Genomic DNA, 21686 nt, shown 5'->3' on the forward strand with positions numbered 1-21686 from the left:
CCTTCTGTCTTTTGTCACTCCCCTGATATTTTCCATTGTTTGCCTTTTGTCCAGCATGGACAGCTTTGCATTTGATGCTTGTCATCTCTGGCAACCTTCCTGTGTCTGCTTGCAGTTTGCCCCACAGAAAGAAAATCACATTGATGGTATTTTCCACAAAAGAATCAAGGTCTAAAGGTTCATCCATTGTACAATTATAATGGCCCCAAAGCAAAGACTTGAACTAACTTGCTCTTGTCTGCATCTCTAAGCAATGGATTATCTATGACTAAACTGATTTCCTTTATCTTATCTGATAATTATTCCCTGTGCCATTCTGCCTTGATTTAAGTATTTGCAGAAATCAAAATAGAGTTAATGCAGCAAATTAAATTCACTATTAAATCAGATACATTCAAGAAATTCAATGGTTCAATAGCTCCATTTAACATCAGAGAATGTGTACAATAAACCTGAAATTATTGTTCCTCACAGACATCCATGAAACCAGAAGACTACCTCAAAAAATGAGTGACAGTGAAATGTTAGAACTTCAAAGCCCCCACCTCCTCACTCCCATGCACAAGCAGCATCAAAGCATCAGCCCTCCCTCCTCCCCACTTATTTCAGCAAAAAGAATCAGCAGCCACCATCCAGCAAGCAAGCAATAGCAACAGCCCCAAGAGAGACCATGATCTGCAGTAGAACAAAAACTAATTGTTCACCCAACAATTCAACATATTGGAAGCTCTCTGTTTCTCTAATAAAAGAGCAGAGAGGTGTCACTCAGTGAAATGGGAGGCAAACACAAAATAACTCGCTGATTAAGGTGTTGAAGTCTGCCAAGTTGCTTCTTATCAAGTTCTCTGACTTGAGAATCAACAGCAAACTCTCCCTCACCAACGAGAGAGAGAGAGAGAGAGAGAGAGAGAGAGAGAGAGAGAGAGAGATCACAGACCTCTGACAGCTAATTACCAGTTCCCGATATCCTGTTTCCTCCCACAACACTTCAGTCGGCAGCACTGGCATAAAATTAGCTCATCCATAGTGCTGCAAAGCCGCAGAACCGTGAAGGCATGCTCATCTTCTCAGCCGCACCCTTAGGATATCGTAAAATGGCTGGTCAGTGAGCCCCAGCAGTGGGTCCCACCACAGTAAAGAAGCAAAATTGCAGTGCAGCTGCAGGTGAAGAGCACCAACAGAACACCATGCACCTTCAAAAAGGAGAAAAAAAGAGACATTAAAGGTAGAAATTAGGCTGTTTCCACAGATGAGCTTGAAGAAGCTGCTTTCTTGCGCCATCATAGCTCTGTCCAGTTTGAAAGAAAAAGAAGAAGTTGATGAAGTGAAAGAAGTGAAATTCAGTTGGATGTTACTTGGTACATTGTTAGAAACTTGTTTTGTTCTTGGCATTTTTCTCTTGTTTGCTGGGTCACTATTACTGCTCCAGTTTTAGTTATATTTGAGCCATTTAAGTCCTACAGTTTGGGTGGCTCCATCTGTTAACAATTATCTGGATCCATACATCTCCACTTAGTAGATACTTTTTGGCAGTAGTTGCTTTCACTTTTATTTGCAATCCATACAACAATCCCTTGTCTCTTATTGATTGTTGCATCTCTCATAAATCTGTGACAGATTTTGTAATCATCACAATGTCAACAACAATTCATAGGTTTTTCTGCAAGGTCACCTTAAACTTTTACTCCCAGTTTACTGGAACAGATTTTAGTATTCCCTGCAGAATCACCACCCACTCCTACAAATCTAGTACAGACCACAGAATCTGTTGTGGTATTGATTTGCTCTGTTTGCACAGTTCCAGATTGGGTGAGCTTTCCTTATTGTGGCCAAATTGTACAGGATCAGGGAAAGATGCAGCAGTGTTTTGATTACCAGAAGTATCGTGAAAAAATAAGTTCATAGTAAAAATGCTGCTCTGGCATGCCAATAGAATGTCAATTTATACATCCAAATAAAGTTACAGTAGTTTTCAGCTGAAGTAAGTTGGGTACCAATAGGAGCACTCAATGACAATTAACTTTTGATTCAAAAGAATCACTATGATGAAATGATCTTTTTTTGGTATTCTAATTTTCCGATTTTTAAATACAATTAAGAAAAAAAAGTTATAATTACCTGTTTATCTCTCACTGCATTTCTAATGCTGCAAAGCTTAATTAGTAATACCTTGGAGACAATGAATGTAATTGGAGTCAAGAATTTAACAACGACCATCTTTCCTTGGATGCCACTCATCTATTTATTTATTCAGATTAAAAATAATGTGCTACCTACTGTGTCATGATAGAAAATATGTTATTCAATGCCACGCAGTGGATTTGGGTTTCCTCAGAGTAAAACTCTACCCAGCACATAAAATTGTTCAGCACGGTCAAGTATAATTTGCAATAATGCATTCTTGCTCTCCTAATTGACTTTGCACAGCCAGAAATTAGAAAGAAAAAATAAAAGATAGAGAAGCGTTAAAAGAAGTCTTACTCTTAAGGGGAAATAGCAAATGGAGTAAAAAAACAACATTGCAAATTGAAGCACTTTCTCAAAAGTATTTTGCTGCTATCAGCCTAATATAAGACATTTCCAGCATCCTCCTGCAACATTGGCTGTTTGATCCACTGACACTGTACTGGCTTTCAGAACATTTCCATCAGATACATTATTCTCTGATCTTCTTACCATCCATCTACCAAAGGAGCAAACAATAATGGCCATTAACCTATATGAATGTGTAAAGCAACCAGAACATTTGTAGGAAACTCTAAAAATAATGGAGAAAATGTATGTACAGTATCGCACACAGACAGAATCTGGTTAGAATTGGCCCCTTATGTTGTGCAGCAGCAACACTAGCCACCGTGTGGATTAACACCCTTCAGCACATCCTATCTTCTATAACATACAATGGTACAATGCTTCCATTTAATATCAGAGAATGTATACAGTATACAACCTGAATTTCTTACTCTTCACGAAACAGAAATAAAGCCCCAGAGAATGAATCACTGAAAAAAGTTAGAGGCCCAAAGTCACCCTCCCCTTTCTCACGCACAACAGGAGCAAAGCGTTAACCCTTCCCCCACTTGTTCCAACAGTAGGCATGTGCCCCTCAACCATCCACTGTGCAAGCAAGTGCAAAGACCCTAAAGAGACTTTGGTCTAGAGTCCAACAGAAGCCACTGTTCATCCCAACAGTTTGACTTGCCACAATCTCTCTCTCTCTCTCTCTCTCTCTCTCTCTCTCTCTCTCTCTCATCCCCCCCGCCCCAACAAGGGAGAGAGAGGTATCACTCCTGCCACAGCGAGGGGGAGGGCAAAAGCTTGCTGCTTCAAAGCTACAGTCTGCAGTGTTACTTTATTTCAAGTTCCCCTGACTAGAGAATGAGCAGCAAACTCCCACCATTGAAAGAGAGAGAGTCCAATTGCTTGAGTGCAGAGGTCTCCAACAGCTGGACCTGCTGTCTCAATGTTCCAATCTCTCACGACGTGTCAGTCAGCAACACCAGCAAGGAATGAGGTCGTCCACAGGGCGCGGTGATACCTAAAATGCTAGGCCACTTGGCCAGCTCTGAGAGCGGGAACCCACTGCTGTGTAGAATTGCAGTTTGAGTGCAGCTGTAGATCACAGACTCCGAAAGTACTCCAGCCACCTTGATGGTATCAACACAGCCTTCAGTGTTTATGATTTCAAGGCAACTCTTACATTTGAATTTGACAGAAAGGTGTCTGTGAGAAGATGTTTCTGTGGAGTTCAACCTACAACAATCTTAGCAACACTATTCTACTAGATACAAACGGGGACAGATATTGAGTCAGAATGCCAGATTAGTATTGAAATAAGGTCTGCAGGAGTCATGTTATTGTTCAGTACTTCTCACAGCAGGAATATATTTTCTATTTTTTCTTTTTGCTTCAAGTTCCATTTATGTAGCATAAAACTATTGCAAGGTCCGAGTAATAACATTACTGTGGATGAAAAAGTGGCCCAACAATGCACTCAGGCAGATTCTACCAAGAAATCGGTCTCTCCAAATGTTAATGACCTCATTCTAAAGCTCCTGACCTCTCTTTAATAGTCATTTTCCCATGGTTCCAATCAGCTTACTATGAAACATAGATCAAAGCAATACAATTACCTTTGAACCTGATGAAATTAAGAATAGCAAAGTAAAAAATTCTCATGTATTATCCTGGTCCTTAGTGGTGTGAATGTCAAAATAAATTTGTAGGTTAATCTAAGAATCTGTTTATATGATTAATTAATGTGAAATGCCAGCCGAAATACTAATTGCGAACCCCAGTGGAGGTTTGCATTAGTTTTAGATTCTAGGTCAACTCATTTTCTGTATTTCCTATGAAAATTCCTATGAAGATTTAGATGAGGAAATGCAATTATCTCCACCTTCTTGTCATTTTAGAAATCTAATTTATTTTGTAAACTAAAATGTTTTACAGATTTTACAACTCTTAGTATTACATATTTCCAGGGATGGGATAGAAACATAGAAAACCTACAGCACAATACAGGCCCTTTGGTCCACAGTGCTGTGCTGAACATGTACTTACTTAGAAATTATCTAAGGTTACCCATAGCCCTCTGTTTTTCAAAGTTCCATGTACCTATTCAGGAGTCTCTTAAAACAGTGGTTGCCAACCTCCGGGCCATGAAGAATGCAGCGGTGCAGCAGTAGCCGGAGTGCACCCAGCACATTTTTCAGAAAAAAGCCGAAATAAACAAGCTAATTAATTAGGTGCCGCCTGGCACGTAAATGTCGGCTCAGATCAGAGCCAACGCAATCAGCAAAAACTTACCCCTGACATCACCTCTGTACCTACTTACAAGCACCTTAAAACTGTGTCCTCTCATGTTAGCCATTTCAGCTGTGGGAAAAACCTCTGACTGTCCGCACGCTTGTATGTTCTGGTAGTTTCAAGTTACCCTTGGCTGTTTGCAGTAAACATACAAGGAAGTAACAACTCGAAGTCCAGTTCATTGTCATATGCACAAGTACAGTTATACAAAGAAATTCTTGCACGCAGCAGTGCAACAAGCACATGGCTTCATATCAGCAACATTCGCACGAAAGAATCCTAAACTGGATATAAATTATGCACAACTTTTACAAGAAAGAACTCAGTTGGAAAAATAACATCAATTTTAGTGCAAATGATCAAGGTGATTGCCATTCTGAGGTTGTAATTAGGATTTAGTCAGTTGGTTCAAGCACTCACTGGTTGAAGAGAAATAGCTGTTCTTGACAACACACATAAAAATTGATTGGCAAAAGGGATACGAGAGGATCATGGGATGGGAGGCCTAGGAAGAAAGAAGCAGGGACCGGGGAAGCCCAGAGGATGGGCAAGGAGTATAGTGAGAGGGACAGAGGGAGAAAAGGGAGAGAGAGAAAAAAATTAATAGTTAATCAATCAATCAATAAATAAATAAATAACAGATGGGGTGCAAAAGGGAGGTGGGGCGTTAACGGAAGTTAGAGAAGTCAATGTTCATGCTATCAGGTTGGAGGCTACCCAGACAGAATATAAGGTGTTGTTCCTCCAACCTGAGTGTGGCTTCACTTGACAGTAGAGGAGGCCGTGGATAGACAATGGGAATGGGACGTGGAATTAAAATGTGTGGCCACTGGGAGATCCTGCTTTCTCTGGCGGACAGAGCGTAGGTGTTCACCAAAATGGTCTCCCAGCCTGCATTGGGTCTTGCCAATATATACAAGGCCACATCAGGAGCACCGGACGCAGTGTATCACCCCAGCCGACTCACAGGTGAAGTGTCGCCTCACCTGGAAGGACTTGTGCATTCAAGTTTGCATTCTAGACCATGATGCAATCAGTCACTACACCTGCACATCTGCAAAAGTTTGTTAGAGTGTTCAGAGACAACCCAATCCTCCTCAGGCACTAGTGTGCTTTCCTTACATCTGTATTTGTGTGCAGGGTTCAAGGAAGTTCATCTGATATGTTAGCACTCAGGAATATGAAACTGCTGATAGACGTTATGATGTATGTGAAGCAAAAAATAATTTCATTACCTTATTTTTAAGAGTTTTGAATTGCTCCTTTTCTTCAGAAGATCATTTTTGAGCCGGGACTTGCTGCTAGTGGCAAGCTATCATTTTCAGCTACTTGTGTGGCAAATATGATTTTATCATTCATGGAACCTATGACTTTGACTTGCTGGCGAGTACCAGTCCAATAGCAAATCCTAAATATGTAAGTAGCCATGGGAGGCAAAACAAGCCCAGTCCATGAAATGCCTGCAAGGAAGCTGACAGCAACATTCCCTTGATTTTTTTTACAGCCGTGTGGACCAAGGACCAACCATTGCTCTGAGCAGGAAATGTTTACATGGCCTGAAAACTGAGGAGCACTTTAAATGTTTGTTTTAATGTAATATGCATACTACGAATATTTAGAATGAAAACTGACACTTTCTGGTTTTATTTACTAATTGAAGGGTATAATGAAAAACAGTACAACAAAGAAAATCTTTCACATTTCATGAACTTTTACTAGCTGTGTCCAATTCCAGCTGCACGGCAATAAAAGCTACGTGCACGGGAGCATTTCAGTTACTGTGTGGCTGCACACCCGTTCAGTTTAGAGAAAAAGTGGTTGACAGCCTTTTCAGCTGTCAAACTTATTAGGAAATTAAATATTTGTGAATAGTGCATGTCTGTCATTCAAAGAATTCAAATAATATTAAAGTATCAAAATTCACAAACTAAAAGAGATGAAAACTATAAACAATGCAAACATATACAAATACATTAAATTCACCAAGAACATTTAATTATACTTAATTTCTTCCTACTTACCTAGGAACCTTACACTTGTTCCTCTCTTCTGAAATGAATGGACCTACTGTCCTGTACCTGGTTTAACCCAGCACATACTCAGGAACTGCTTCTTATGCTGAGGGATGAAATAAATATCTGCTACCACATATATGGCACAATCACTTCTTCTCTGTCTTTTACATTTGTTTTGCATCTTGAATATGACTCTGGAACTGTTGGAACCTGTGCTTTGCAGGTTGGAGATTGTTTGGGGGTTTCAACGCACTGCAGTCTCCGAGGCAGAGGCAGCATGTGGGAGCCTCATGGCGAGAGCCTGCAGGGTGCACGAGACCATGTTTAAATCCATTTCGCCCATTAAAACTTCCATTGTTCGCTGATTAAAGCAATGGGGGAGATTGAAACATTGAGGTGAACGTGGAAAGTGAGCGCTAGCTGCCTGCCCTTATTATCGCTGGGGGATCACTCTACTGCTGAAGAGGAGAGACTGCCTTTTGATTGCTGGTGAGATTGCTCTGTTCGGAGAGGGGAGACTGCTTTTTGATCGTAGGTGGGATTGCTCGCTGCTAGAGAGGGAAAGCCCACCATTGTGCCCAGAGAATGTTACCCAGGTTTTCTGCATTTTGGATATGGACTTAACTATAGATTTTTTTCAGTCTTATAGTTTTTATATTCTGTGTTGCTTGCTTGATTTTTCTCGCTTTTTTGTGTGCGGGAGTGGGGGGAGATTTGGGGGTCAATGTATCAGTTTTGTTTTTGTTCATTTTTGTGAGGGGAGGAGAGGATTTGGCAGTTGATGATTGTGGTGCCATTCTTTTCTTTTTGGTTTTGTGGCTATCCGGAGAAGAAGAATTTCCGAGATGTGTACTTTGTTAGTAAGTGAACCGTTGAACAATCCGAGCGTGGTGGGATTCCAGTGAAATTGGATGACATAATTTATAGGTTGTGGGTTTCAAACCGACATTGGGGTCACTGCTTTGAGTGGCACGGTAGCGTAGTGGTTAGCACAATACTTTACAGTATCAACAACCCCTGTTCAATTTCTGCCACTGTTTGTAAAAAGTTTGTATATTCTCCCCGTGATGCATGGGTTTCATCTGGGTGCTTCAGTTTCCTCCCACAGTCCAAAGGCATACTGATTGGTAAGTTAATTGGTCATCGTAAATTGTCCTATGGTTAGTCTAGGGTTAAAGGGGGGAGTGCTGGTTGGCATGGCTCACAGGGTCAGAAGGGCTTATTCTGCACTGTATCTCAATAAATAAACAATTAAAAATACATCTTAGGGAATCACACATCTCCAACATTCTGAACAGCAATATGAATTGCTGTACATTGAGGCAAAGGCCATTGTCACCCTGAATATTCTGTTTTCTAATAACACCAACTATCTATGGCATATAAAGAGGAACATTCCAACTGTGATAAGGGCACTCTCCTGTAAGGCTACTATGAGGAGTAATTGTGTAGTCCATTGGTATTGTCAGTCAAGAAACTTTTGCACATGATTCCATTCCACCTCCAAGAAAAAACAATGCTTAATGCAATGGCTCTCAAGGAAATTACAGTGTCATCTGCAAGGTTCATGGTTTCAAATACTCTAATCTAATAAGGCATGATAAGAGTTTCAGTAAAGTGCTGCAGGATGCATTGATCCATTTGCAATAAGTTTATCCAGTTGAATTGAAACTAAATGCTTGAATGATTGATGTAAAGAGGCTTAATTGGCAAAGGTATACAAAATATCAATCAAAGCGAGGCTTACTGCATATGCACTAATGATGCCAACAAATCCAGGTGATTACTCTTCCTGAGTTCATTCCAGCTTGACTTAAGACTCTTACTCCTAGGCTGTAGTGCCTCTGTGTGGTTACTGCCTGGCTGATATTCAACATCTCTTGGGGGTCACAGTAGTCAGCACTATGAAAGATGTATACAGAATCTCTTGTCTCGGGGGGATGTGTTCTGATACTGTGTCTCACTATGCAAGTTTGCATTCCCCTATGACGTCATAACATAGAAGAAAGCCCATGCATTCTATGCCTTTTCTCAGAGCTACCCAGAAATCTGATTGGCCTAGTTATATTGCAATACATGTATCAATATCACATGCATTTTACTACTCCCTGTTCAATCCCCTGTCCACCCAGCTACACTAGGGTAATTTACTGTAGCTAATTCATCTAACTATCCCTATTTTTTATCAATGAATCAGGTGAAGATCAGATGATAAATTAGATTAGGTTAGATTATTTTAGATTAGTTTAAATTAGATGTACTTACTAATCACATGTATATCAAAATATACAGTGACCTATGTCAATTGCGTTAACAACCAGCTGTCAGGCCTATACAGGTAGGCAACTCACAGTCTTCTAGCTACAGGGAATCATGTGCCACTCATTTCCAACTCATCACCTGCAGCCTATTTAAACCCAGCTCTCATCCACAATCCTTGTTCACTCCTTGAACCAGCTAGCCTCAATTAGTTGCTCCTAGCCTTCAGTTACCTTGTTGCCTGAGATGCTTAGTATCTGTTCTGTCTCATTTTGTTGCCCCTTGTGGCTTGTTATTTTTTGCCGTGTATTATGAAAGTTATCATTCATCGCTGAATTGTCCCCGCTGTTCTGCTTTTGAGTCAAGCCTCCTCTACTTTTTCTGATAAGATGATTGAATCATTGATTGACCCAGCAGAGTTTGTTCGCCTAAAGGAAGTCAACATTGGCATGAGCACATGGATCTGAAACAGCAGGAAACTACTTGCCGCTGACAACTAACTCTATATCCACTACAGTCAGCCTCCTCCCTCTGAGCCTCAGATTCTGGTGCCTGAAGGTTTCAACGGATCCCCAACCCAATGCCTCAGCTTCCAGTCCCCATGCGTCTTGCACTTTGAACTGCAGCCATCTTTGCATGTTACGAACTGAGCCAAGATTGCCTTTGTCATCTTTCTCTTGACTGTGTAAACTCTGACCTGGCAGCTACTAACTAGGACAATAAAAGCACCAATTGCAATAAATAGGAGGCATTTACTGATGAGATGCACCAGTTTTTTGACTAACTGGGAAGTGGAAGGAGGGACAGTGGATAGCAGACCTCACCTGTATCAAAGCTCACATTTGGTGCTGGATTACACTGTGGAATTCAGGAACACTGTGGTAGTGTGCAGCTGAAATGTGGAATGGTTGCTGGCCCATTTCCATCATGGGCTCTCAATGTACTTGAAAGATGAGCGGTCAACCTGGGAGGTGCCCACCAATCTCAAAAGCCAGACCACTCCATCCCTCCACATTGACAATGATGGAATGATCTTCCAAACCATCAGCCAGAACCTCAGCTCTGTTCTCAGGCAGCAGGACCCTCATTAGCAATACCTCTGCAGTCCATGCTGTTAGAGAGAGTTCCCTTAACACCTCAGGAGTGTGAACGTCAGTAGAGAAACAGTTTGTGCATTTACTGTGCAGCAGACGATTGACCATACACCAAATGCCCTCTGCATCTGGGGACAAGAAACTACTAGACAGAGAAAGGGGCTTTCTATCTGACACAGCCTCATGTTCCAATGCCATGGACCGACTCACTCCGTCTTTCACTCTCCAGACCTCAATGGCTCTATGCACACAAGAGGTCTGGTATATTCTGATGCCACAGGCAACTTTCTGGAATGGACGCTGTGTGTGCATCATGGACTCCCTACTGAACCTATCTCTCACTCGTTCTGCACTGCAGCCATTGACAATGTTCCTTTTGGTCTGGGATGGTCAGAGCATCCAAACAGCTTGTGTACATAGACATAAGACAGCACCATGAGTCCATCCAATTCCTCCATATTGAGGTACCCAAATCTCCTCTCATGTTGGGTTACCCTTGGCTCTCCACTCATGACCCTCACTTCATTCACTGCTGAGTTGGGGACCCATCTGCTTAACCACTTGCCTGCAGCCACAGTTGAATTCACTCCATAAATCCAAGAAGACAGAGGAAACCCTCAACTTCAACAAACTTGCACTGGAATACCACAACTTAACCATCACCTTTAGTGTAAAGGTAGCCAGCACCCTGCCATCTCATAGACCGCACGACTGCATGACCAACCATAGCAGTGTCATGACCTATGATCCAAATAGAAAGCTCCCTGGAGTGGATGGACACTGGGCCACAGATCTGCTGTTGTCTAGATTATCATCAAAGCCTCAAAACCCACGGCAACATCAACAGTTGACACTCACAGTGCTTCCCGATGAATAGTGTTCTCCTGGTTTTCAACTTTCTGCCTGAGAAGATTAATAAATTTTTTCTGAATGAAAATAAATTGTGCCCAGGAGGCAGTTCTCTGTTTATGGTTAAGAATAATCTGCTTTCCGCTCACTCACACACACACACACAAAATACTGGAGGAAATCAGCATGGTGGTGAGCCTCTACAGGAGGAAATAAACAGATAACATTTTGGGCTGGAAAGGTGTCATCCTGAAAAATCAGCTATTTATTTCCTTCCTGAAATGCTGTCTGACTTACTGAGTTTCTCCAGATTTCTTTTCTGTGTTGCTCAGAATTTCCAGCATCTGCAGAATCTCTTGCTTCTCTGATTTGTTCTCCACTAATAATTATTCTTTTAGACAACAGTCTGCGGAGCTCTGATCAGGGAACTCTGAGAATAAAAGCTTCAGATGTCCTACACCTATACTTCTTAGGGAATAGAATGCAAAGGTGTTAATGCCCTCATCTCTAATGTGGAAGTGATGTAATCCTCAATTTGTACAACTTTCTGTGGAAATCTTCGTCCATGAACCTGGCCATGTCCAGTTGGCAATCTGGACAATGCAGCAAACATTTGGTTATGCATCTTCATTAACTGGACTCCCCTGTCATGGATATCAGCATTATTCTCTGAAGTCAGTACAACATTTGGAGAAGGCAGATGGAGTTCAATGCTGATAAATGTGAGGTGCTACATTTTGGCAGGACTAATCAAAATAGGACATAAATGGTAAATGGTAGGGCATTGAAGAATGCAGTAGAACAGAGGGATCTAGGAATAATGGTGCATAGTTCCCTGAAGGTGGAATCTCATGTGGATAGGGTGGTGTGCTGGCCTTAATAAATCAGAGCATTGAGTATAGGAGTTGGGATGTAATGTTGAAGTTGTATAAGGCATTGTTAAGGCCAAATTTGGAGTATTGTGTACAGTTCTGGTCACTGAATTATAGGAAAGATGTCAATAAAATTGAGAGAGTACAGAGAAGATTTACTAGAATATTACCTGGGTTTCATCACCTAAGTAACAGAGAAACTTTGAACAAGTTGGGTCTTTATTCTTTGGAGCGTAGAAGGTTGAGGGGGGACTTGATAGAGGTATTTAAAATTATGAGGAGGATAGATAGAGTTGACGTGGGTGGGCTTTTTCCATTGAGAGTGGGGGAGATTCAAACAAGAGGACATGAGTTGAGTGTTAAAGGGCAAAAGTTTAGGGGTAACATGGGGGGAACTTCTTTACTCAGTGAGTGGTAACTGTGTGGAACGAGCTTCCAGCAGAAGTGGTTGAGGCAGGTTCGATGTTGTCCCTTAAAGTTAAATTGGATAGATATATTGTCAGGAAAGGAATGGAGGGTTATGGGCTGATTGTAGGTTGGTGGGACTAGGTGAGAGTAAGAGTTCGCACAGACTAGAACAGCCGAGGTGGCCTGTTTCTGTGCTGTAATTGTTATATGGTTATTTTTCTCAAGGGATCTTGCACACCTGACTTTGGCCCGGCTACATTCCACTGATGCCAGGTTCCCCTCTGCATGAAGGATCCCCTCAGGCCTAGCTTGTTTAGTTCTCTGCAGTAGGGTAGGGTTGTAGTGGAGGAGAGCGTGTTGTCTATGAATCTCACATGGAGTCTGCATGGATAAAACTGCGAAAATAGAGCAACGATTATTGACAGAACATTCATTACAATGGCAGAGTGATGGATAGTGAGGAACCAGAAGATTAATATTCGGGAGACTTGTGATTTCTTCAGCAGCAGCTGCTTTGGCTTGAGTTATCATCATGCCAATCAGGAGTGGAACAATATACTCTTGCCTAGTTAGGTTTTAAATCCACAGGTTACCATCCCTTCTCTCCCGAGGCAGTCTTACTACATTTGCATCCTTAATACGTAAAGCAAAAGAGAAGTACTATTTCAAAGTGCATATGGCATGATGAGAAGGGATTAGAGCATGAGTGTGAAATAGCAGCAGGTGTGATATTAGCAAGCATGGAATCAGTGTGCATTTGTTTCTTTCTGTGTGTGTGTGTGTGTGTGTGTGTGTGTGTGTGTGTGTGTGTGTGTGTTTGTGTGTGTATATCTGTACCTTTAATATCCTTTTCACTGATCTCCCACTCTTGTTTATTGCTGAAGTGATCTCTCTCTCCCCAACTGGTGATAGAGATCCTGCCTGAGATATTGAAATGTTAGGTTATGGACTGTAATTTGTGATGGACTCTAGGTCAAGTTCTCTTTGGGGCTTCTACTATTGCTTGCAATTTGGTGGCAGGGTCAATGTTTTTGTTGATGCAAGTGGGAAGGGGGAGGATCGATGCTTTTGCTCCTGCTTGTGCGTGGGAAAGTGGCTTTGAGGTTATGATGTTTCTTTCTGTCATTCATTCTTTAGGATTTGTTTCTGGTGCACAGATGTCTGTGAAGAGTAAGAATTTCAGGTTGTATATTGTATACATTCTCTGATATTAAATTGAACCATTGAATCATTGAATTGTTTGCTAATTTAATGTGGTATCAGGAAATCTACTGTGTGTTCTTGCACAACCACATATTTATTCACAATTTAGTCCTTATTATTAATTGTAAAGTTAATTACGATAGGTGTTTTGTGAGATAAAATATCATGATTTCATTGCACCATTATAAAAAATGACCATACTTCATGATAGTTTTTTTTCAAAATTGGATCATAAAGGTGGGAAAACTGAAAAATAGAACTGTCTGAGATTGAAACTCCCCGGTATCAAAAGCAGACAGGGATCCCTAACAGATATACCTGGGTAAGTATTCCAGCAACCAACTATTTTTAAAAAAAGAGTTAATTTATTATCAATTTCATGAATTGATATCTGGTATGGAGTATATATGGCAGAATATATACTTTCTAAAATATATACAAACTAACAATACTTTGAATGTCTGAGCCCCCTGCGCCACTGAGCAACATTGATTTACTTATGTAAAGCTGAGAGGTAGCTGTTATAATACAGGAAAAGTGATAGAATTTCTTCAGTAAAAATATCTTTTTGTACTGACTTCATTCTTGATGAAGTCAATTCCACCTCCTACTGCATAAACAATGTTCCAGAATCTGCTGCAACAATATTTGCAACTCCAAACAGAAAAGTGGGCATTTCTGTATAAGTTTATGATTGCTGTATAAATCAGGAACTGCTGAGTATATTAGCCATTCTTTGGGTTAATGAGCGTAGTGGATAGAAGAGAACAGATGATTTCCAGAAGGCATTTGATAAAGTGCCACATAAAAAGACATCCATAAAGTAAGGATGCATAAAATTGTGAGTAATGTATTGCATGGATAGAGGTTTGGTTAACCAATAGAAAGTAGGGAGTTGGGATACATGGGTGTTTCTCTGCTTGGCAATCAGTTGTGAGTGGGTTGGTGCTGGGCTCGCAACTGTTCACGATATACTTTAACAATCTGGAAGGGGGACTAAGTGTAATGTATCTCAGTTTGCCGATGGCACTAAATTGTGTGGAAAAGCAAACTCTGCAGAGGATACGGAAAGTCTGCAGAGAGATATAAAAGGGCAAGGGTGAGTGGGCAAGGGTGTGGCAGTTGGAGTGCAATGTTGGTAAATGCAAAGTCATCCGCTTTTCAAGAAACACACACCTGTCCTCATTGAGGGGCCAGCAATAGAAAGAGTGAACTGTTTCAGGATCCTGGGCAACACCATCTCATAGGAACTATCATGGGTCCAACATATTGTAGACTCAGCCAGTTCCATTATGGACAAAGCAACATCAAGGATATCTTGAAGAGGTGCTGTCTCATGAACACAGCATCTATCACCAAGAACCCTCAAAATCCAGGACATATCTTCCTTTGCTGACTACCTTGGCGAAGAAGGTGCAGGAGCCTGAAGACTTGCACTCAACAAGTTAAGAATAGCTTCTTTCCCTCCACCATCAGGTGACTAAGTTGTTTGTGGATCCATGAACACTGCTCCATTACTCCTTTGCTTTGCACTAGTTATTCATTTTGTTGTTTATAGTAATCTTTATGACTTTGCACTGTACTGTAACTGCAAAACAACAAATTTCATGTCATATAAATCAGTGGGAATAATGTTGATTCTGAATCTGATTCTGGAGATAGGGGTTTCAGCACCATTCTGAATCTTTTCTAGCTGCTTCATGGCGAGTGCATGTTCCACCCTGCCCACAGTGTGTTCTGTCTTCATGGTGAGTGCATGTTCCACCCTGCCCACAGAGTGTTCTGTCTCATGTCACCATGTTTTGAGGGTTTGGATGTGGGTACTCAAACCAATAAATTAATCCCAGCAGATCTACAATATTTAGGTGGCTGCCGACCATGTTGATAGGTAGCTGGCTTGGGTACTAAGTTCTGGCTTCATAACGTAGCCATCATGTGCCCACTCCTCGATTTAGTCAGCTGTAAAGTATGACAAGTAACTGCAGGCAGTTGCTGGAAAATTCTTTACCTAAGATTTACTGTGGGCAAAGCTATCCACAGGCAGCATTTATGCCTCCCAGTGAAATATAGCTTACAGCATTTCCAGAAAGATCTGGCTCCACAATAAGATGCAATTTGTTTTGTAGTTAAACAAGTTAACAGTCTCCAGGCCCAAAACTGAACATTTGTCAAACATAAGGGAAGTAGGGCGTCAAAAATAGATGTAATGAACTATAATTACCTTCCTGTTTGCAAGTGCCACCTCATCTAATATGAAAGAGATTGTAGGTGGGTTGTTGGTAAGTTTGTAGAATGAGTAAGAAAATACAGGATCTGCAACATCACATCTGATTATATAAGAGAGGTGGTATGCAGAATATGGGGAGGAGGAAGAGAAACAAAGATATTGTTGTTCTCCATTGTTTCAGCCCAATCAGCTGCTGTGGCCTAAGGATTTGTTGCATGAATATTGCTGAGTATTCAGCTCGTTACAGGTTAAGAACACAGAGCACAGTTTGTCTCAAGCTGATTAGCAGGTATTTCCTGAGGTTGAGTGTCATCTTTATCTAGCAAGAGAGTCATGAATGAATAGCTGACAAACATCTAGCTGTGAGATGTTGTTGTGAGGCTTCAGGAACACTAAAAACATGTCTGTGAGATGAACTTAAGTGTCGTGAAATTTGTTTTCTTTGAGGCAGCAGTACAGTGCAAGGTATAATAATAGAAACAACTGTGAATTACAGTAAGTGTGTGTATATAAAATAGTTAAATTTAAAAAGTAGTGCAACAAATTAAGAAGTAGTGAGGTAGTGGTTATGGATTCAATGTCCATTCCAAAATCGGATGACGGAGAGGAAGAAGCTGTTCCTAATTCATTGAGGTGTGTGCCTTCAGGCTTCTATACCTCCTTCCTGAGGGTAGCAATGAGAACAAGGCATGCCCTGGGTTATGGGGGTTCCTAGTGATGGATGCCACCTTTTAGAAGCATCGCATTCTTGAAGATGTCCCGGATACCATGAGGTCCAATGCCCATGATGGAGATGACTAAGTTTATTTAGATCCCGTGCAGTAGCCCCCCACCAACCCATAACAGGTGGTGATGTAGTCAGTTAGAATGCTCTCCACATTACATCTGTAGAAATTTGTGAGTGTCTTTGGTGACATAGCAAATCTCCTCAAACTCCAAATGAATTATAACCACTGCTGTGCCTTTTTCGTAGCTGCATCAATAATTTAAGCCCATGATAGATCCTCAGAGACATTGACACCTAGGAACTTAGCATTGGACACTCTTTTACTGTTCAATTATTTTAATGTAAACTTTTCCCTTTCACAGGCCCATGAACTCCCCTAATCAGCCTGGGATCTGCCTATATTAGGAACTGTAGCATCAATACCAACTGCTGCACCACTGCACTATCTTGATCCACAAGGTGAGTAGTACTGCATTAGAAAACCTGAGACCATATTCCAACCTCGTTCTGCCATAAATGATTACTTGCACATTGATATGTGTGCCAAAAGGAACCACCTGTATCTGCTCTGCGGCCACGGTGTTCCTCTTCTTTTGGATGTGGAGGTTATCTCTGAGTGAGTCTTGCAAACAATTACTAACACTTATTACCATCAGCCATACATAACATCCACTTGTCATATGAAAAGTGTTTGATCGCTCTGGGCCTGTACTCACTGGAATTCAGAAGAATGAAGGGTAACCTCATTGAAACCTATCAAATGGTGAAAGACCTCGAAAGAGATGATATGGAGAGAATGTTTCCTTTGGTAGGGAGGTCGAAGACCAGAGGACACAGCCTCAGAATAGAGGGGTGTCCCTTTGGAACAGAGTTGAGAGGAATTTCTATAGCCAGAGAGTGTTGAATCTGTGGAATTCATTGTTACAGGTGGCTGTGGGAGGACAAGTCATTGGGTATACCTAAGACAGGGGATGATAGATTCTTGATTGGTCAGGGCATAAAGAGATAGATACAGGAAGAAGGCAGGAGATTGGGGCTGAGAAGAAAAATTGGATCAGCCATGATGACACGGCAGATGAAACTCGATGGGCCAAAGGGCCTAATTCTGCTCCTACATTGAGCAGGCAGCAGGAAGTTGAATATTCCTATCACTGTGATAGAATTCAGGGTCAATCAAATTCAGCCACATAGGCTTTACCATTATTGAATGTACTTTACCTACAAAACTAAGCTCTGTGTATACTCTCATCAAAATTTATAGTTACAGGTCACAGACACTTCACTCATTTGAATATATCAGCTTTAGAGACAGAATGAGAGTGTGTCCACAGAGCCCTGGTTGTTGCAGTAAGCATGCATACAGTATGAACCAGATCATTGCACACATCGGGATGATTTTATCAGTGGAACAAAGCAACAGAGTCTCTTTTCAGCCTTAACTGAAACATGAGACAGTTTATTGTAAATGATTTCAAGTTGTAGTTCAGAGTAAACTTTAGGAATAATCTTGTTGAATGCTTGAAAGGGAAAAATATACATCTGTGAAGAAAAAAGGAGAGTCTAGCCATTACAGAGATGATTCTAGCCTTTATTATATTTAGTGAAACTTTTCAAACTGCCTTTGTTCACAAAGATTTTTACATGTACAGAATTGTGCAGAAGTCTGAGGCGCACACAAACACACACACACACACACACACACACACACACACACACACACACACTTTTGCACAGACTTTAGTAATTTCATGAATTACACTGTACTGCTGTTGCTCCAGCAGGAAACAAAACACAAATTTCAAGACATATGTGAGTGATGATAAACCTGATTCTGATATGGGTCTCTATTGTGGACTGAGTGGGAAGAGGGCAGGGTGAGGGGAATCATAGTTGGGAATAGGGAAAAGGAAAGGTGAGGGAACAGAAAGCACCAGAGAGACATTCTGTATGATCAATAAACCGATTGTTTTAAATCAAGTGTCCTTGTCTGGTGTCTCCGAGCTGTGTGTGTCTGCACTTGCATCAGCCCCCATCCCAGAACTTCTTCTCTGCCACCTGTTCCACACCCCTCCCACAGCGCTCCACCCTCACCATTCCCACCATTCTTTGCTCATGCCAGATTTACAAACATGCCCTCCACTCCACTATGACAAGTATAGTACTGGGCAAAAGACTTAGCTACCCTTGCTATATATATGTGCCTAAGAATTTTGCATTGTACTGTAGTTGTAAGTATTGTTTAAGTAGTCAGAAGAATTCAACCAGCAAATAAAATATTAGAGAAATTCATCAAAAGCAATTGAAGGGAATAATTACAAATTTTTCTAACTTTTTTCACCAGAGATAAGGTAGACATCATTCATGCCACAACTCCTTATTTCTATTTCCATGTCCCTTACCCCAATCCCTGCTTGGACAACAACCGTAAATATTTATAATGGTACAAAACGCTCTAGATTATTATGTTTTAAATGGCGTGGCTAGTAATATCAAAGCTAATCCTTTCCTAGGTATGGAAGTGAAGATACGGTTCCTTTTTGAACTACTGCAGACTTTGGATCAGGAATCTAAGATTTAAACCACGCAAAGATGAAGGATAAACAAAAAGACCTATAATTCAAAACGGAGTGTGACATGGAGAAGAATGTTCAGTTCCTGGTACCCTGTTGCCTTTCTTCTTCCAGCTGACAGAGGGCACAGGTTTGAGAGAGGTTATTTTCAAAGCCTTGGTGAGATGCCATCGTACATTTTGCAGATGGTACAGTATACACTGCAGCTATGGTGCATCATTAGTAAAGGTAGTGTATGTTCAAAATGAAGGATAAATTGCCAGTCAAGCAGATGGCTTTGTCTTGGACAGCATGAAGCTTCTGATTGAAGATGCAAACATATAAGCGAGTGAGAGAAATGCATCATTCTCCTTGGTTTCTGCTTTGGAAAGGCTTTGGGTAGTCAGATTTTGAAGTATTCAGGTAAAAATATGAAGGCTATAACCTGCTTCTATTGTTATAATGTTTATATAGTTGGTACAATTAGTTTTCTGAATGCTGAAAGGCCTCGATAGAGTGGATGTGGAGAGGATGTTTCCAATAGTGAGGAGTCTAAGACCAGAGGGCACAGCTTCAGAATAGAGGGTCTTCTTTTACAATGGAGATGAGGAGGAATTGTTAAAGCCAGAGAGTGGTGAATCTGTGGAATTTGTTGCCACAGGCAGCTGTGGAGGTCAAGGCATTAATTATTTTTCAGGCAGAGGCTGATAGATTCCTGATTAGTCAGGCATGAAGGGATATGGAAACAAGGCAGGAAATTGGGGCTGAGAAGGAAAATGGATCAGCCATGAAGAAATAGCAGTGCAGATGTGATGGCCCAGTACTGCTCCTATATCTTTCGGTCTTATGATCAACGGTGACCTTCAGGATACTGGTAGTGGCAGACCTATGCAGTGGCCCTTGAATGTCAAGGTTGTTCCTGATGGCATCTGTAAAGATGATTCAACCTATTAGCCAAGCCTGAAAGCTATCCAGGTTTTAATGTATTTGCGCCAATACAGCGGTACAATTCAAGTGATGGTGAATGTTACTGAATATTGAGTCGCATTAGCAAGCATCCTCACTTCTAACAGAATAGTAGCAGCAACGTCACTGATGAAGCAAGTGCAACTGCTTCGAGCAGAGAAACAAACCCAGGAATCTCCTGCAATGATGTAACACTCAGATTAGATCAGCATAGCGTCTTTGATCCAAAATTTGAATGGCGTCTGTCTTCAAATTCCACAATTGTTCTGTGCCAATTAAAGCAATTTTTGGAGAAATCAGGTTGAAAGAAGAGTGGAAATATACCCCTATTCACATGAACTACTTAAATTTGTAGAATAACAGCATCCTGAAAGAATTAAGTTCAGAAAAATATAGCAATGGCTTTTTTCCAACAGGGATTTAAGTGACAGGAAGTGTAGAAATTCTTTCTTCATCAGTTATATAATTCCTTTGACTCCTATTTTATCTTTCACTTCCATTCACTGGAATGAAAGTTAAACATTGTCAACAAATATTTGTTGGTAATTGGAAAAGAAACACAGCCTTCAGTCAATCATAAAAGGCATCATAAACTCTGATGTTAGGTCGATGAAGTGGACAAGCTTACAAAGGAATCATCCTGGAACTTGTCAATGTAGCTCATTTACTCCAATTTGGAACATTGAAAAATTATTGCCTCCGGCCATCCACAGAGAATCCCACAAACAAGGACCTTTCTTCAAAAACAGGCAGTTTATGGAACAGAAGATTAGACCAGGCAGTTGTTGTGTGGAAGATGTGTGATTTAATCCATTTCCTTTGAATGAATACTTTTTGTGCAGTCATCCATCACAAAGACCCATTTGAAGAAGAGAAAAATCTTTAATGTGTATTCCTGTGTCAGATCCATTGCCCATCAAAGGCACACATCAGGAATTTAGTGCAGATGCCAATTAATAGAAAGATATGCTGGGGTGGATATTTATGCATCTTCTTTTGTATGTGCAATACTTACAATGTAAAGCTTTTGCAATGTTACAGTGCATGCATAACACTTACAAAGTTAAACCCTACTTTTGAAATTTGGTTCCATTAACCTTTGCAATAGAAGGTCTGGCATGCATTTCTAGTAGGGCAAAGTTTCTGTGAATTATTTTGTCCATGCTGTTAAGAGTTATGATATTATGCTGTATATTGGAATTCATGTCGAACCTGGGTATACTCTATTCTACTATAGATGTCACCCAAGGCTTTGCTCACTGTAGAATCAGCCTTGCACACACAACAGTATTTTTTTGAGTGTGTTTTTGTTTTATTGAAAAACAATATTTTTCACTCATAATCTCCTATTATTGTAGCAGATGCAGATCAAGGGATGAGTGTTCTAGGTAGATTATGGATTGATTAGTATCGGTCTCTAAGATAAAGGGGCAACAAGATGCTGAAGCACCAAGAGAACCTACAGAGAGAGAGGGCAAGAGGGAGACAGAGCAAGATGGTAGTTCATTTTTGTCTGCTCCTCCCAAGCTGTCCAGTAAAACATAAGAACCTGATGAATGAATAGGCCATTCAGCATTATGAACCTGCTCCACCATCCACCATTCAACAAAGCATGGTTTATCTTTCACTTCCAACATAACCTTCGTAATTTACCGCGCCCCCCCCGCCCCCTCCCGTATCACATGGTTCCTTTCACATCTGGAAATCT

Source organism: Mobula birostris, chromosome 5 (genome assembly GCF_030028105.1).
Source record: "Mobula birostris isolate sMobBir1 chromosome 5, sMobBir1.hap1, whole genome shotgun sequence".
Classification (NCBI taxonomy): domain Eukaryota; kingdom Metazoa; phylum Chordata; class Chondrichthyes; order Myliobatiformes; family Myliobatidae; genus Mobula; species Mobula birostris.